The sequence below is a fragment of the Fukomys damarensis genome, unplaced genomic scaffold, assembly GCF_012274545.1.
Source record: "Fukomys damarensis isolate Sample0158 unplaced genomic scaffold, DMR_v1.0_HiC HiC_scaffold_37, whole genome shotgun sequence".
NCBI classification, from domain to species: Eukaryota; Metazoa; Chordata; class Mammalia; order Rodentia; family Bathyergidae; genus Fukomys; species Fukomys damarensis.
The window spans coordinates 46,596,559-46,615,897 of record NW_022900949.1 but is presented as its reverse complement, the minus strand read 5'-3'; the positions used below and the strand labels follow the sequence as shown (position 1 = coordinate 46,615,897).

At 37.5% G+C, this 19,339-nt stretch overlaps 1 protein-coding gene across 3 annotated transcripts in view; it reads right to left on the bottom strand.

The window, feature by feature from the left end:
• The window catches only part of Tmem108 (transmembrane protein 108), a 347,129-nt gene extending 329,996 nt beyond the window's left edge, over positions 1-17,133 (bottom strand). For all 3 annotated transcript variants that reach the window (XM_010625470.3, XM_010625468.3, XM_019207664.2), the window contains exon 1: positions 17,020-17,133. The gene's annotated coding sequence lies outside the window, so the exon portion shown is untranslated. The remainder of the gene's footprint in view (positions 1-17,019) is intronic.
• Positions 17,134-19,339: the final 2,206 nt, after the last annotated feature.

Sequence of the window (19,339 nt, the reverse complement as noted above, 5' to 3'; positions counted from 1 at the left end):
ACTGTAGTGAATAGGAGCAGTAGTAATGGACATCCTTGTCTTATCCCTGATTTTAGAACAAAAGCTTTCAGTTATGACCATTTAATATGATGCTTGCTGTTGCCCTGTTATAGATGGCTTTTATCAGACTGAGATAAAGACATTTTATTCCAATTTTCTGTGGAGTTTTTTTTTTTTAAACATGAACAGGTATTGGACTTTGTCAAATGCTTTTTCTTCATCTATGGAGATGATCATTTGTTTTTTTGTCCTTGGTTCTGTTAATGTAGTGTATTACATTTATTGATTTGCATATGTTGAACCATCCCTGTGTCCCTGGGATGAATCATGGTCATGGTTATGGCATATAATCTTCTTGATAATTTGTTGCATTCTGTTTGCTAGTATCTTATCAAGGATTTTAAAATCTATGTTCATTAAGGAAATTGGCTTGTAGTTCTCTTTTATGCTTGGATCCTTCTCTGGTTTTAATATCAGGGTAAAGCTTGCTTCCAGGAATGAGTTTTGGAGTATTGCTTCACATTCAATTTCATTAAAGATTTTGAGGAGTACTAGCATTAGATCTTCTCTAAATTTCTTGTAGAATTCAGCAGTAAATCTATCAGGACCTGGGATTTTCTTTTTGGTAGTTTTTAAATTACTTCTCCAATTTCTTTGACTGATAGTGGATTATTTAAAATTTTTGTATCTTGATTCAGCTTTCATAATGTGTATGTATCAAGGAATCTGTCCATTTCTTTTGCATTTTACATCTTATTAGAGTATAGGTTCTCAAAATAGGTACTGATGATCTTCTGGATTTCTTCAGGATCTGTTATGATTTCACCCTTTTCATTCCTAAATGCGCAGACTTGAGCCTTTTCTCTTTTTTTTTAATAAGGTTGGCTAAGGGTTTCTCTACTTTATTTAACCTGTCAAAGAATCAACTCTTTGAATCATTAATTTTTTGCACTGTTTTCATAGTTTCAATTGTTCTGATCTCTATAGATCTTTATAATTTCCTTCCTCCTGTGCACTTCGGGTTTAACTTGTTTTTGCTTTTTTCTAGAAGCTCAAGGTTCAACACTAGGTTATTTGAGCTCACTCTGCTTATCTGGTGTGGGAATTTACCACTATAAATTTCCCTCATGAGACTGCTTTCATTGTGTCCCATTCTGGTATGTTGTATTGGCATTATTGTTTAATTATAGAAACTGTCTAATTTCTTCTTTAATTTCAGGTGATGCATTGGTTGAGGAGAGTGTTATATAATTTCCATGTGCTTATGCAGTTTTTGTTGTTTCTTTTGCCACTGATTTCTAATTTTATCATACTATGTAATGAATACATGATGATAGGCACGGGATAATTTTAATTCCTTTTGCATTTATTTAAATGTGTTCTATGAGTTAGTATGTGGTCTATTTTGGAGAAAGTCCCATGTGCAGCTGAGAAGAATGTGTATTCCGTTGTGCAGTGGATGCACACATTCAAAAGGTTTGATTTCACTGATATTTCTTTGTTGATTTTTGTCTATTGATCTATATGTGACAGTGGGGAATTGCAGTCTCCCATTACAATTGTATTAGTGTTTTTTTTCTAATGATAAACAAAGACATTTATTACGGTAAATTTACTTAGCAAGGATGATAGAAAATTAAAATTTAAAGAAAATTGTGAAGAGGGGACATAAACACACATTCACTTAGTATAGTTTTCAAAACATCTAACATTTGGTTTTGACAATCTGCCTAATAGATCATAGAATGCAATTTAAGGGTCTTTTTGCACATACTTTTGTTTAATATGTTGTATCAAATTGGGAGGAAATATACTTTGCCCATATGAAGAGTATGAATTGACATTTGAGTACTAAAAATAAGAGTTATATAAACATCGGTACATAGGAATAGGGTTTATGTTTGAGTTACTACTATCGCACCATATTACAGTATCAGTATTATTGTATCAATACAAATTTCCTGGTTTTGATTCTATGCACATTGTGTTTCTATGTTCTCAGTAGGGGAATTGGACTGAATATGACTTAGATTCTATTAAACATAAACCAGCTGTGGCTATGTTCAGGGACATTATTTTCTGACTAGTACGATATGGACACTGATTTTTTAAAAGAAACAATACTGGGGCTTCTAATCTCCAGTTCAGAGAATAGCAGGTGCCAAGCAGTGGTGGCAGGTAACACTTTAGCTAGAGAAATGCTACAATACGTTTGTATGTTGTTTCTGGCTCCTTATCTTCTCTACTTCACCAGAGGTTCTGTGGTTCATTTGATATATTTCAAATGAATTCTCTGTGGAGGTGGTAGGAGTAGATTCTGTTGTTGGGGAAAAATAGTAACTCACTGTGTCACTTTTGGAACACAAGGGAAAATTACAAGTGCCCTGTCTATTTAGAATTTAGTCCATATCTGAAAAAGTGTTCCTCAATGAATACAGAAAGATGAGAAGGACATAATGATCAATACAGAATACTCTTCTGGGGTATTAGTGTTTATCTGATTTTTTATATCCACTGTTTGTTTCATGTAGCTGAATGTGCTGATATTTGGTGCATACAGAGTTATGATTATCACTTCCCTCTTGGGCTGTTACATTAACAACTACATAGTGACCTTCTCTATCTTTTCTGATCAGTCTTGGCTTGAAAGCCACACTGTCTGCAAATAGAATCACTACCCCTGCTTTTTTCCAGGTTTCTGCTACATGGAATATTGTTTTCCAACATTTAACTTTCAGTCTATGAATTTCTTTTTTTAAAAATGTGTTTCATGTATGTAGCATATTGTTTGATTGTTAAAATTTTTTTTCTTGAGACAAGATCTCGCTATGCAGTTCTGGATGGCCTTGAACTCACTATGTAGCCTAGGCTGCTCTTAAACTCACAGCTATCTTCCTGCCTCAGCCTCCAAAATACTGGAGTTACAGGCATGCACACCCACGCCCAGCCCTGGATCTTGTTTCTTGATCCATCTGCCAATCTGTTCCTTTTGATTGATGAGTTGAGTCCATTTACAATGGTGGTTATAAATGATATGTACTGACTTGTCCTTGTCATATTATTTTCATGTTACTGATTCCATTTCTTTCCCTTCTCTTTAATTGCTTGCCTTGCCTAGTGAATTCAATCTATTGGGATTCATGGAATTGTCTTCGTTATCATTTTCTGGAGTATTCTTCAGATCTTTTTGGATGCTGGTTTGGTGAATTTCTTCAGGTGTTCTTAGATGCATAGATGCACTTTATTTCTCCATTAATTTTGGAAGATAATTTTGCAGGCTACATCAATCTGGGTTAGAGGTTGTTTTCTTTTAGGGCTTGAAATACTTCACTCCAAGCTCTCTTTAAGGATTTGTGTTGAGAAGTATGCTGTGATCTATAGGTGACTTGTTTCTTTTCTTGAACAGCTTTTAATAACCTGTTCTTGTGTTGAATTTCTGGAATATTCATTTATTATGTGCCTTGGTGTAGTTTTTTTATGATTGTGGCTAATTGTAGTTCTACATGACTCACTTATCTGTATGTCAAGTTCTTTTTCCATGCTGCCAATCTTTTTTTGTGGAATCCAATTCTTTTCTATGTTGGGCATTCATGGTTTCTATCAATCTTCTAAATTCTTCTATGTTTTCTAAATTTGTATCTGCTCTAGATTCACTAATCATGTCCTTCATAATGTTCATCATCTCTGATTTTACCACCAAGGACTCATTCATCTGCTTTGTAACCTCTGTGGCTACAATTTCAAAAAGTTAGGCTCAGTGACTTTTGATTTCTTCCAACCCATGCCCTCTGGATTTACCTTGGGCAAGCTGGAGGTCTGAGAGTACATCTTGCTTCCGAGTTTTCTCATTTTCTATTTTTTTGTTTCTGTATTGATGCTTATAAATTGCTTATGGTATGTAGCTTTATTAAGCATATTGGAGACCTCTTTAGGAAATGACTACATTTCAGAAATGTCTTCTAGGTATAGCTGGCTTTTGGCTTTTGAGTCTGTCCCAAGTGCCTGCCTCTTCAGTTTATTAGGGATGACAGATTGCTGCCTTTTGGCCTAGTACACAGTCCTTTGGTAATGGATTATGGTATTGTTTATGACCCCTAAACAGTCTTGGTATTAGCATACAAGGAAGAGCAACTGATCACAACTGTATTACCTTGGCTAAAGTAGTACAATTAGTAATAACAATAGCATCAAGCACAGTCTAGAAAATGAGAAACAGTGATAACTGTTAATTTGTCACCTTTGACCATAGGTACAAAATTTATAGTTATATAACAATTCTAAAACAAATCAGAAAATTATATACAGTAAATAGCCCCTTGATACCGCTAGTTTAACCTCAAGGGAGAAAATTTAAACGGGATAAGAAGAAAAAATAGGGAAATAACTGAAGAAGCAGAGATTAGAAGCAAGGAGGAAAGACAAAGGAAAATTACCCAAGTTTTGGGAAACTGATGAATAAGACAGGGGGAAAGAAAAAAGGAAGAAAAAAAAACCACCAGAAACAAGAACAAAATAAAACTAAACTAAAAATAATGTTCACACTGATGAAAAATAAAAAGAAACAAGAAAGAAAAATAAAACAAAATCAAAGAAAAAATATTTCTCTGATTTCAAACCTGTGGTTGTCTTCTGGAGTCTTCAGTTTTGTGGTAGTATCCAATTCTGCTGTCACTGGTAGATAAAGGAGGCAGACAGCCTAGATTGATGCTGGATGATTCCAGCAAGCCTGCAGCAGAAACAGGGTGCGGTGCCGAACCTGGTGCTTTCACTCCACAGTTCATGGTGATCCTGGGCTCCAGGTATGGGGCTGGAGCCTGAGTTGTTCAGCCTACAACACTCTGGGAATCTCTTGCCAGCCTGATCTTGGCTCCCTGGCCCTCAGTGTCTCCTGAGGCTTTCCCTCCTAGGAGTGCTGAGATGAAGCCAACCCACAGCTGGAGTCCTGAGTTCAGTTAGCCCCTCCCTAAAATGTTGTCTGGCCAAGCACCCTCTCTAGGGGACATGGCAACTGCTGGGACTGGAGTCACTCACCAGCTGTGGTAGCTCACAGCACCCACTGCTCTGTTCCACTGGTGCATTTGCCCCTGATGGCCTTTGGAGTCATCCACCCTCACTGTGTCTCCGTAGATTCAAGTATCCTCTCTCATGCTGCAAGCCAGGAGGCATGCAGAAAGTGCAGTTTGCCACCTCTTTCTGCACTGAGGTATGTCTCTTCACTTTCTCTATGGGGTCCAATTTTCCCCTCAGATCCTTCCTGGGACCTGGGGATCTACCTCCCTCCTTCTTTTCCTCTGCAAGTTGTTGTATTCCAGTGTTTGGATTCCGAGTCTCAGAGAGGTAAATATGTTACTGGTTTGACATCTTCTGATATTTTTTTTTAGAGATAAGCAACTTCTCCAAACTTCTTCCTGTTCTGCATATAACAGGACACCCCCTCCTCTCCTCAGCCCCAAAGCAGTGACAGAGTATGAAAATGTTAGCCCCTTGAGGCTACAGCCTAGTTTCCTTTCCACCAGAAAGAGGAGGGATAAGCTGAAGGTGTTTTGAAGTGATTAAGCAAGTACAGAGCTCTGCATTGTCTCTCTGTGCTCCTCCTACCCACTGTTTCTTATTGTAAAAGATTGTTTCCCACCTGTATACTGGGATATGGTGATTTGAGGCAAATGGACTGATCTATTTCCACAGAGAGACTTAGCCTTGAATAAATTCTTTTTCCTTTTTATTCCCGATTTATCAACAGTGAGCAAATGAACCTGAGCATATAAACCAAAGTGGCTGGTAACACTCTCACCAATAAACTCACAAGCAAAAAGAAACAAAGTTAATTAAATCAGGCCCATACACATACATATGAAATTGGCTCCATGTATTAGTAACTGAAATCAAGTGATCAAATAGAAAAACATTACAAGAACTCAAGGTCCTCTTACTTGGAGTAGAAAAAAAATTAAACCTTTAGTTTGGTACATATGATGATAAAGAAAATAGAGGAAAAAAGTCAGAAAGTCAAGAGGCAAAGGAGGCAGGTTTGGAGAAAGTGAAATTCACAGCCTTCACCCACAGCTTACTTTATCTGAGAAAGAGGCTGAAGAAAATGTTGTAAATAGCGCAAACAAAAGCAACACTGACGTGCTTTCGTATGGACAGCGAGAGAAGGGCAGCTCTTCCAGGAGTGCATCACCATCATCTGAAAATACTGAGAACACAGGTTTATTCAGCTAAATGAGTCATAATTGAGAATCAATATGGAATAGTCTGCTTAAACAAACTCAAGGGCTTGCCCAAATGACCCTGTTAATGTCATGCTGCATTCCGTTAAATGACAGCATAAAAAGTCTGTTGGAAAATTGGGCCTTGTAAAATTTTGTTATAAAGAGGTGTTGTGATGATAGCTACAACCACAGTGTTTGGTTGTCATAATAAATCTCACCTTCCATGAGAAGAAACATGCTGAGAAAATGAATCCATGCTCAAGGTTCTAAATCTATATAGCAGCTGTGAAAGTGCTGTCAGTTTCTGACGTGGGCACACATAGCAGGACACCATCATTTTTTTTTTCCAGTGGGTTACATTTTATTCAAATAGAAAATGTTTCTGAAAGTGTAACAAAGTCTTCAGCTTCCCGCTTTTCTCAAACCAACAGATTTCAGGGACTCTCATTATTTTAAGATTTATGATAAAATATATGTCAGCACTAAAGTAGAATTACTATCGTAACTCTGAAATTAGAATTGCACATTCCTCACCCAGGATTACAATATATCGGTAAACCAAGAAGACAATGGTGTTGTAAACATGGAGGTTCAACTTAACACCATCATTTTTACAATCACCAGTAGAGAAAAGAGAAGGCATCCGTAAGAGGTTTCTGATAGGGCTGGGTTACTGGGGACCCATCAAGGAGAGCTGTGGTTAGACAAGATGTGAAAGGCTAGGGAGACATTGGCTAATCAAGAACCATGAGGAAGACAAGCGTTGAAATTCTGATGCTCAATAACCTCATCAGCAAGCTCATATGCAGAGCACTGTACTAGATAGGCAGGAAAAAGATGCAGGCAAGAGAGGTACCCCGAGTACCATGCTCACATGTATCCAAGAAAGTATTATGTTTCCCATTCTAAAACTAAGAAAGGTGAGGCTGAGACACATTATGTATTTTGCACAAAATCACATTTCTACAAACTAATTAGGATGGAAATATAGATCCATTTGGCTACTATGCCCAAATCTATCAATGATATAAATGGCCTCTCAGAAAGGAAATCTGGAGTAAGCCTGCAGATAGTCTACTGGCCTATTAAGGAAGCATCTTCTCTGGAAACACCTGGAACCACAGAACTCTGGAAATGAGAGAAAGACATAGGAAAGGAGGCAGTGAGTATCAATTAGCTAACTAAGGTAATAAGGTCACCAGAAGACAGGAAAAATATCAAGGGGTATACTGACAAACTCCAAAAGATACAAAGTTAAAAATCCAAGACTAATGTGATTTGTGTCTCTCAAAATACAAACATTATTTTCTAAGTTGAGAGTTTCTAAGAAACATTCTACATAATTTAATGCTTGACAATTATTGTACTAATGCCAATAATTTAATATTTTAGAAATGATCCTGTAAGTTCTTTCCAATGGAAATGGGACAGCTTTTGATAGGTAAGGGGAAGCATTCTCCTTCATATCTGCCTTTTTTCCCTAGCCAAGTTGGGTGCTCTGAGGGATGTGTTGATGGGAATAATTCACTTTCAAACATAGTCTCATTTCTCTGAAAAGTGAAGGCCAAGATGCTGTGTTGGGCTTGGGAGGGAAAGGAATAAGAAGTATTGTCCCTTCCTGTGATTCTCAGGAACAGTCACTCAGATATGGGAGTTCCAGTTGCAGGCTCTTAAGCATATGCACCCCAAGTCCTTGCTCCCTCTAGGCACATTTTCTCCCAAGAACCTCTCCCAACAATAGATTAAGAGATTCAGGATCATGGGCACTCGGCCATCTTTCAGAATCTCTTTAAGGGAAGGTGGGATGGGTAGGGGAAGGGTAATAAGGGAAAATAAAAAAATGTGAGATCATGAAAAGATGGAAATAAAGTGTTTGTAGATGGGGAGGGGAGGAGGGGGTGAAGGGAGGGTAGGGGTAAGGGGAAAAAATGAGAATCAAGACCTGTCATGTAGAGGTACAAGATCCCAACAATGAATGTAACTGTACTCTATCCCTAAAATGTACCAATAAACTCAATTAAAGCTGAAAAAAATAAAAATAAATCTTGGAGAGAGATGTCTTTGGTCTAGAATATTTGAGAGGTTTCAAATTAGTTCCTGATTGAATGAGAGCTAATATAATTTTTATTTTAAAAATTACATAAGCACAAATTTGAGTTACTTTATCTTTACACTGTAAGAGTAAAGCTTCCTTAAAATTTAAATGTAAGATTTTAATCATATGGCAACGCGATTATCTATATAAATGTTTTCTGTTTATAACAAACATGGGTATATGTCAAAGTTAACTTGATACAATACTATATTTCCCCTTTGGACTTTTAAAAAATTTCAATAGAGAGGACAGAGATCTTCCCAGGGTCAGAAGAGAAACTGGAACAAATGATTCATCTCTGCTCTTTTCACCCGAAGCAGTCAGCTGCTGGGGGAGAAAGTTGATTCCCATTGCCTTTCAATAACAAGCTACATTCTTTCCTCAACCAGCAGTTGAAGAAGCCCTGCTGAACTCCTTTTCTTTGGACTCTCTTTCAATAAAAGCTGTATTCCTTTAAGGAAATACTGAGTCTCTGTATGTGGTGCCACTGTGATCCAGCTCCTGTGATCCAGTTACTTGAGAAGTGTTAAGAGTTTTAAATGAATTCAATGAAATTATGGGCTGTTTGTTCAGCCCTGGATTACTCCACTCGCAGCTGTGTGGGTCCAAATGGAGCTAGGACCATCATTCTTTCCCTGACACACAATCATAAATAAAAACAGAACCTTCTGCAATATAAGAATGCATTCCCTTGTAAAGTCACTCAATCACTGGAGCAAATGAAACTAGTGCTCCGAGTTGGGGGCAGGGAAATGAACAAAACACACCATAAACATTTTAAAGTTCATTTTAGTAAAGCATTAATTCCCTAATACATATGCAATTCATCTCTAGGGTAATAAGCTAAGTTGTTTTCCTTTAACAGGACTAGAATCTTACAAACTGAGCTGTTGAGAAACACTCGTCAAAGATGTCAAAACATTTTTCAACATTTAGACAGTCACCTAGGCATTATTGCTATGGAATACATGGTCGGCTGACTCACATTTGACAGATACAAAAGTAAGATATCTGTGTAGAAATGACAACTCCCATTGCCCCATCATCTAAACCAGAACTTCCCCACCATTTGGCACTGAGATATAGTGAGATGTCCCGAGGAAAAGAATAGATCCATGCTTCTTCACAATTGCCACTAAATAGGCAGGCTTTACAGATACTCTTCCAATGTTTTTTATTACATCCCTAACTCACAAACACTGTTTACACTGATTCTAGGAATTAAGAATTCAGTTTCTAGGGGCTGGGGATTTAGCTCAGTGGTTCTGGCAACTGCCTTGCAAGCACAAGGACCTGAGTTCGATCCCCGGTAACAAAAAAAAAAAAACAACTCATTTTCTATAAACTAGAGAGGACTTCATGCTCTATCATTCCACCCTTCGAGGGAAACTGCCATAGTTCTTATTGAAGCAAGCAGTCCTGTGTCACAGCTGTTTGTACCAGGAGAGAAAATCAGTACCTCTAAGACTGCCTGATATGAGAGCTCTGACCAGTGGGGATGATAGTTACTAAGAACAATTGTTTTCCTTTTCTTTTCTTTTTTTTTTTTGGAGTTGTTTCATATACAGTCCATCAGTTAGATTATAGGAACAAGATGAAGGGAGGAGGACAGAAATAGAAGGACTCAGAAGATAATCCAAAATGATAATGCTAAGCCATATTAATAGTCAAGAAGTAAATATAGATTGACTAATTACAGTTATTGCAGACACACTCTGCAGCTGCAAGAGAGTAGGAATAATTTTCCTATGCCTGAGATACATCTTGTCTCCCTGAGGTCTGACCAGACCACTCTTTCACCCAAAGATGTCAGGGGCCTTTTATCCAAGTCTATTGACGTCTACCTTCTGACACACACACACACACACACATACTCTAAACTAATCTCTTTGGAAGTTTTACTCTTAATCACTGGTATCTGACTATGTGAGGAGACACCGTGGTTGATATAGTTACTTGCTTACAGTAATTTGGGGCATTTAGTGATCAGGGATGCTAAACATCCTATAGGACAGGAAACATCAACACAATTAATCATTTCATAGAAATGATAACACAAAACCCCTTGAGAAAACTGGGCCCTCTCCAACATCCAGGGTAGACAAGACTAGGTAAGAAAGGCAAACTAAAGAAAAGAAAGCATACAAAATACCGTACTTAATAGCTAACTCATACACTAAGCTCAGAAACAAGACAAGGATGTTCATAGAAACAATGACATTTGAACATTCATATTGAAAATTCTACCTAAATCAATAAAACAAGAAAATAATATACACTGAGATTGGGAAGAAGGAAACAGAAGTATCTTTGTTGACAGATGGCATCACTGTCTATGTGTATATTAGTGAAAAAATAAACAAATACATATAACAATGGAACAGAATAGAGACCATGAAGAGGACTGCAACATATAGTGGTCAACTGATCTCTTGGGCAGGGATTTAGATGAGTGGCTCCATGCCTGCCCTTCAAGCAAAAGGTCCGGAGTTCAATCCTTGGTATCAAACAAATAAGTTGGTCTCTGACAAAAGAACGAATGTAATACAATGGAGCAAAGAACAACAAATGTAACCAGAATGAGACATCCCCACCAAAAATAAAGAATCTGAACACAGATCTTATATCCTTTACAAAATGAATCACAGACCTAAATGTAAAGCACAAAACAATGACACTCAGAAGATAGAAGAAAATCCAGATGATCATTGGTATGGCAATAACTGTTTAGAAACCACCAAAGGGCTATCCATACAAGAAATAACTAGTAACCTGGACTTCATTAAAATTAAAACTTTCTGTTCTCTGAAATACACTGTCTAGTGAATGACAAGGCAACCCAGAGACTATAATAAAATATCCGCAAAAGGGGCCAGGAACTTAGCTCAGTGGTTCCGCTGCCTGCCTTAAAAGTTCAACATCCAGAATTCAATCCGTGGTACCAAAAAACAAATAAACAAAAATCTGCAAAAGGTATACATGAAAAAAGACTGTTATTCAAAATATACAACAAAAACCACTTAAACTCAAAAATAAGAAAATCACCAACTTTTGAAAGTTGGCCACAAACCTCATCGAAAAAAGATGCATAAATTGCAAATATACATCTGATATGGTGTTCTGTATCATATATAACAGGGAAATGCAAATTAAAACAGCAACAAGATACGACTACATACTATTAGAATGGCCAAAATCCAGAACACTGACAAGAAATGCTAGTGAGGAAGTGGAGCACTAAAACTTACTCATTGCTGGTGGTAATGCAAAATGGTACAGACAACTTAGAAGACATTTTGGCAGTTTCTTACAAAACAAACTTATTCTTATCATATGATCCAGCAATCATACTCCTTGGTACTCATCCAAGGAAAGTGAAAATTCATGTCCACACAAAAAGATGCATACAGATGTTTACAACAGCTTTATTCATAACTGTCAAAATTTGGAGGTAACCAAGATGTCCTTGAGTAGGTGGATGGATAAACAGATATCTGGATAATGGAATATAACTCAGTACGAAAAACAAAAGAGCTATCAAGTGAAAAGACATGGAGGAAATTAAAAATGCATATTATTAAGAAGCTAATCAAAAGACTACATACTATATGATTCCAACTGCATGACATTCTGAAGAAAAAAAACTATGAAAAAAATAAAAAGATCAATGATTTCCTTGGGTTTGATGGGGAGCAAGAGGAAGGAAAATATGAAAAGACAAGAAACAGGATTTTGGGGGCAGCATTATAATGCTATAATGGTGAACACATGTCATTATACATTGATCCAAAACCAAAGAATGTACAACACCAAGAGTGAGCTATAATATTAACTATGGTCTGGGCAATTATTCTCTGCCAATATATAGACTACTCAATTATAATAAACATGCCATTCTGGTGGGGTATGTTGAAAATAGGAAAGGCTATGCATGTGTAGGAGCAGGGAAATCTCTGTATCTTTCTCTTGATTTTGTTTTAACATGTGGGTACACACACACACACACACACACACACACACACATCACACACACAGTACTTTTTTTAAAAGACAGAAAAAAGGAGCGGGGCATGGTAATGTATGCCTGCAGCTACCTTGGGAGACTGAGGGAGGAGAAGCACTTAAACCCAGAAGTTTGAGTCCAGCAAGACCCTGCCCCCTCCATGCAGACACAGACACAGACATACACACACACACACACACACACACACACACAGATAGAAAAAGGCAGTAAAAGAAGCAACAATGCATCCCATTAGAAGTGAATTGGTTGAATTAAGCTCTCAAGGATCAATTCTAGTACCCATTCCCTTAACCTCCAGGACTGATATCAATAGCAAATCAACTCCTTATTCTCATTATTTCTACTGTGCCAAAACAGTTTGGGCTCAGTTAGCTTCACATTATTATTACTATTATTTTGGTGTTTTGAGAGAGTCTCACTGTGTAGCCCAGGCTGGGCTCAAATTCATGATCCTTGTGCCTCAGCTTCCCAAGTGCTAGGATTACAGGTATATGCCACCATGCCCATCTTAAATTATATATTTTAAAGTGTGTCATTATCTCCCTATTTTTTTTGTTTGTTCTAATAAGGATAATTCATGAGCAACTAATATTGGAAATAGATAATATCAACTGAAAATTCTTCCAGGTTGCTAAAGGGCTTAATTACTAAAACTGTGTTATAATAAGCCTGTTGGAAAATTTTTTGTAGAGACTTATTCTTCAGGGGATAATTCCTCAGAGGTTGAGCTTGTGAATTAATACACTCTTATAAAACACTTTTTTGAGCCAAGTCTTGGAAGAGGAGAGGTGAAAATTTTCTTGTCACTTCTTCCAGACTCTTTGTAAAGTTCCAGGCAATATCAAATGAGACATCCTATACAAACAAGCCTTGCCACTGAAGGTCAGGGCATGGAGAGACCAAATGGAAAGAGACAGTTAGGCAGCCTTGGTTTAAAGGACAAATATTTTAGAGACAGTGCATTTGATTATGTCAAATGGACCCACGGCACTTTCTGTAGCAGAAAGACACTGAAACAAGGTTAGAAGGTCAGCAAGATATATTCACAGGGTGAAAGTCTTCCCAGGATAGAAAAATCTCTTAAAAGAATTTTGTTTTAAATGAGTTAAGTTCTTACAACAAAAGTACATTGTCACACCAATGTGGATTTCTGGGAAGTAAGGATCTTTACAGACTAAAGTAGTGCTATCTAACAGAACTTTCTCTGATGATGGACATGCTTTACATCTCCACTATCCAAATGGAAGCCAGTTAGGGCCGGGGATTTAGCTCAGTGGTTCCACTCCCTACCTCGCAAGCTCAAAGTCCCGAGTTCAATTCCCAGTACCATAAATAAATAAATAAATAAAGTGGAAACTAGTTAGACACACATAGTTGTAGAACATTTGAAATGTGGCTGGTGCACCTAAAGAACTGAATTTTAATATCAATTAATTTAAATAACAATAGCCACATATGACTAGTGGTGACTATACTGGATCATGCAGGAAAAGACTCAGACCATGGTTTGGGAAAATGACCCAAAGGGTTATCACAAGAAAATCATGCATATAATATTCTGATCACCTGGGAAAACACTTTCTCAGTACTTTCCCCATAATAAACACACACACACAATTTGTAAGATATCACATCAGAAACCATTAGATACCAAGTTTAGCACTTATCAGAATTATCTAGGGAATCTTGATAAACAGATTATTACTCAGTTATTAATGAGTTTCTGATGCAGTAGGACTGTAAATTTCTAACCAACATCCAGTAATTCTGATGCTATTTGTCCAGGGACCATACTTTTTCTATCAGACTAGAAAAAAACTTTAGCATCAAACACCAGCCTATTCCTAATAAAACAAAACTTCTTTCACTTCTCACCTTTCTACATGGAAGGATCTCTTTCTCCAAGGTACACAGAATCCTCAAGAATATTTGCAAGTTTTGCTTAACACATAGGAATATTAGTACATGGCAGAATGCAAATAAATAAGGCCATCTATAATGGCTTCTCCACATTTTAGATCCCAGCTACAGTGCAGCTGATGCAAATTTTGTAAGCAGGAGTAATAATCACTGGGACTGGAAACATGGAGGGAGGAACTCAAACCTGCCAGGACAGTTTGCATCTAATCACTTCACTGGACCTCTCAGAGTGGAGATGAGGCTCTCTACTCAAATAATGTAGATTACCTCAGGTCTAGGTCATAGTTATAACCTTTTTGTTACTATTCCAAAGTGTAGTAATAGAAAAACAGCAAAAGAACACATGCTATATTAAAAGCATTTTATTTTCCACTCCAATGACATATATTGGAGATAACCCATTTCTATAGCTGCAAAGAAAAGAGCCAACCATAAGGGTTCTATAATAAAAGCAGATTTCTCTAATTATTCGCTTGCCCTTATTTTAGTATTTGCAAAAACTTGCCTAGACCAGCAGTTATTTGGGAGGATATCTTTCTTTTAGAGATTACTCGTTTGTGTCCTTTCTGACTACACATGACTCACTTTAAAATTAAGAAATCATCCTGTCAAAAGCAATTTGCTTGACTGCTCTTCTGAACAGCCTTCCTCACTGAACAGCCTTATCCACTCTTCCTTTTCTTAACTTTGCAAAGGCAAGCCTTCAACCACAATATACTGTTGCAATGAACTAGAACAAGACACCTTCAAAATGAACTCAGAATACAGTACTATTTATTATTTCTCTCACTACTAATCTTTTGCTCTTTTACAAACTACCACTGTTCCCAATTACTACCATCACAAGGATTAGGAGTAATTTTCAGATCTTGAAAATTTGGAGAGACCATTATAGTTTAGCATTTATGGATCCTCCAAGTAGTCACATAGTACTATGTACATTACCTCCTTAGGTTTTTTTAAAGTTTTTGTTTGTTTGTTTGTTTTTTCATACTGGGAATCGAACCTAGGACCTTGTGCTTGCGAGGCATGTGGCAGAACCACTGAACTACATCCCCTTAAGTTACTGATTTATTATGAAATATCTATTTTACAGGTAGGAAAACTAAAGCAGGAAGGAAGTTACATGATTAAAATAAAGTCCCAGCAAAAATGAGAGCAAAATAAAATCACTGCATTCCTTAAACCATGGTCCTCAACTAGGGGCAACTTTGTCTCTAAGGAGACATTCAGCAGTGTCTGGAGGTATTTTTGGTAGCCATAATTGTTGGGAGAGGTATGAGCATTTAGTGGATAGAGGACAGGAACAGAGCTAAACATCCTACAATGCACAGGACAGCATGATTTAAAATACTTCCAATGTTGAGAAACCCTGGTCCACTAGCATCTCTAGCATTGCTTTCTTTGGCCCTTATCAACAAAAAATGGCTCCCTCTATACTGTAACTTAGTCCTTATATAATAATTACACAGAACCATGTAAGTTAAGTCTATTTCTGGCATGCTATACTTTTTAATTATTTTTGAAATGGAAGATATATGGGAGCCAGAGAGGAAACAGAGAAGTCAGCAAAACCCAGCTCCTTTCTTATAACAAGAAAACCTAGCAAAGACCAATTCCTCTCATTAGCAACCTCCAGGACCTGGACTATGCGTGCAGCTGCCTTTCCCTGTTTTTCTCATCTCTAAGCATGTGCATCAATTCAGAGCAGTAATGATGTGTATTTATGGGAATCTACAGAGATCTGTAGCCCTTAATTGTCTATTTTGTTCAGTAAATTGTACTCATTACAGAGCCACATGAGGCACCTAAGCACATCAGCCTTTCTGGGTGCCCTCTGTCTAAGCCAGAGTAATGGGACATTATCTAGCAAGGGCTCCACAATATTGAACATGGCTGCTTAAACCATCCCTCCATCCAGATTTTCAGCTGACTACTTTCTTAACCTTTTGTCCCTCTTTCTTAACTTTCCTTACCTCTGCTTATGTTAATATTAATCCTACTTTTTTATTCAAGGAGTCCAGTTTAAGCTCTAGAAGTTGAAATGTTCAGAAATGAACTGATGTCCTTATCACCTCTCCTTTCTGGCCTCCCACCTGGATTCTGAAAAGATGCACCAAAAAATCAAATTCTCCTGCTAGTCTTGAAAAATCTTAGGTGCAAACACAAACTCAGAGCCAGCTTTGAGATGTTCCCAACACCCACAGGCACTACACACAAAGGAGTGAATAAGCATATGATTTCCAGTGACACTGGATGAAATAAAATGGAATGGACAGAACTACATGTTGTGCTATTGCTATTATTTACCAAACCAGGCAACTTAACCCCCATCAAGGTATTTCCTTCATTTAAAGAAGAGACCAGTAAAGGAAAAGTTAAGGAGAGTTATGATCCATAGAGGATGAGGATAGTGGGAAAGGAAAATATGAGGGAGCAAAGCTAACAATATGATATGGTTTCAAGAAAAAGACATCAAGCCCCATTCCCTCATTTACAGTATACCTGGGGAAGGCCCAACAACGTTTTCCATATGAATCACTTCTTTTGCAAACTCACTAAAATTTCTGAGTTGAGATATTTCCATCCAGATTCCATCCCATCACCTTCATCATAGTTTTCTTTGTACTTCCTAATTTACATGGGATCTATGAGGCAAATCAGTAAAGTGTGGTAGATTTTAATGTCAGGGCATCCTACCCCACTGACTCCAAGGGGCAGGTGAGACAAAGCCAGAAAAACAATGGCAGGGAATGCCTTTGCCTTACCCTGGAGTAGAGGGTGTAGAAGCCTTCGGACACACTCACATCCTTATCACCCATCAGTTCCACTGCTTTGCATACTTGCTCACTTCTGCATGTTGAACCATAACTGGTGGATCACCAACTGCCAAAAACAAAACAAAAAAAATGAATAAATGTGTAAGGCCAAAGGACTTACAACTTCAAGGCTCAAGTCACTGTTCAAGTGAATTTGTTAGAGTAGATTAAGTGCTTAATACGGAGACTCAAAACTCTATAATGTGGTCTGGGGATTTAGCTTAGTGGTACCACCACCTGCCTTGCAAGTGCAAGGTCCTGAGTTCCATCCCTAGTACAAAAACAAACAAACCAAAAACTCTATAATGGTTCAAACTAGATGAAAGTTCATTTCTGGCTCCTGAATGCATGCTGGATAGTGGAAGGTCAGTCACTGGGGTGGCCCTGATGCAATTCCTGAATCTTTAAAACTAATTTCCAAGGTTTCCTTAGATATTGTTTCCATTCCAGCCAGCTGGGAATGGAATACAACATGGAGGAACTCACCTGGGTGGAGTGCTTGTGTGTGTGTGGGGCGGGGGGCTGGCACATGCACTTTTTCTCCCAAGAATGGTTAACAACATTTTCCAACTTCCTGTCACATTCTTTTGGCAGGCTAAAACAATCATACAGCCACAATTGCCACCATGGACTTGGCAGCTAGCACTCTTTATCTTACAAAGCTGACTTCAGCCAGCCCAACCAAAAAGAGGTCATTAGGGTTAGAATAGGGAGTTCTGGATAATATACTAGCAAATAATCTTGATTTAGGTACTTAACTCTAGGTTTCAGAATCCACATAAAATTCTCTGTCTCCCTAAAAGGGTCAACATAAGATTTAAAATGAAGCAAAGCAACACTTCTCAGATATCAGTGTATAAACACATCATCTAAATATTTTGAGAAAGTGCAGATTCTGATTTGGTAGTCTGGGAGAGGCCTTAAATTCTGCTTTTCCAATATGCTTTCAGGCCATATCCATGCTGTGGGCCTGTGCCTCCACTCTGATTATAAGAGAGATCCAAGATTAAAGAACATTTTTTAAAACTTTGCAGACAATAATTTGCAGATATAAAGAATTCTTATATTAGCACTCACTTTATTTATTTTTTGGTACCAGGGATTGAACTTAGGACCTTGTGCTTGCAAGGCAGGCAGCGGAGCCACTGAACTAAATCCCCAGCCCCTGAGTACTCACTTTAATTATAGATGAGTTCCCAACTAGCCAGCATTTTAAAAATACTGTCAAGATACCAGACAGAGTTTCATAGGGTCACAAGATTTTGGAGTAAGAAAGAATTTAAGTGGTCTTTGTTTTCTTCTCTTGTCTTTAGAGAAGGAAATAAACTCCGAAGTAGATGTTGCCACTCCTTCCCCAATTTTCACAACAACTTAGCTATGTGCTAGGACTAACATCTAGAAATTTGACTTTTTTATTACATGAATTCAATCAATAACCTCATAAAGAAGAAAAGGTAATTTTTATTATTCTGCTAAAGCAAGAACAGATATTATTCTGGCCTAATAGTGCCAAAAGATCACATTTACCAGCATGGGTCACCACAGTACCAAGTGCAGCAACATATCAAAGAATACTATTCAAGAGATTTTTCAAGCACATGTCCCTTACAGTGCAGTGGTTCTCCACCAAAGTTATTTCTCATATGTCAGAAATAGGAATGGAACACAAAATAACTTATGGATGCCTTGTGGCAAAAGCAAGAATTTTTACTTCCAAGTCACTCCTACCTAAGGGTAATTTAAAAAAGAAAAAAGTTGGAATTGCAAATAGTGAAGGGAAATAAATAGCCAAGAAGGTGCAATGTTTTCCCATGATATACCTTGAATACAAATTAAGAACCTAAAGAATTTTTAAAAATCCTTAGCACATAAATTATTTTGTATCTTTGAGATCATAGTGGGTCCTAGGTGCCTACAGTAGAACCTGAGATGTACTACATCAGAAGTAAAAGATGAGAGTCAAAACTACAAGTCATAAATCAGAATGCATTGATATGTGGAAAACAAATTAGATTGTGGGAGATAGGAGCACATCATCACCAACAGAGGAACTTGATCTTGAAACTGTTCTGGTGAAATTAGGAAAGTACTTATTGAGCAAGGAACAATAAATGGAATCAATACATACATATACATTATTCAAAATGGCTAAAATGCTGTTCTTAGCCTCTTCATTTGGTAAGCAATTTTAAATACTGTAATAAAAGTAAAATGCTCCTAAGAACTTCCGAAGGCATATTTCTATTTCTCATCCCCCAACCTTTTCTAC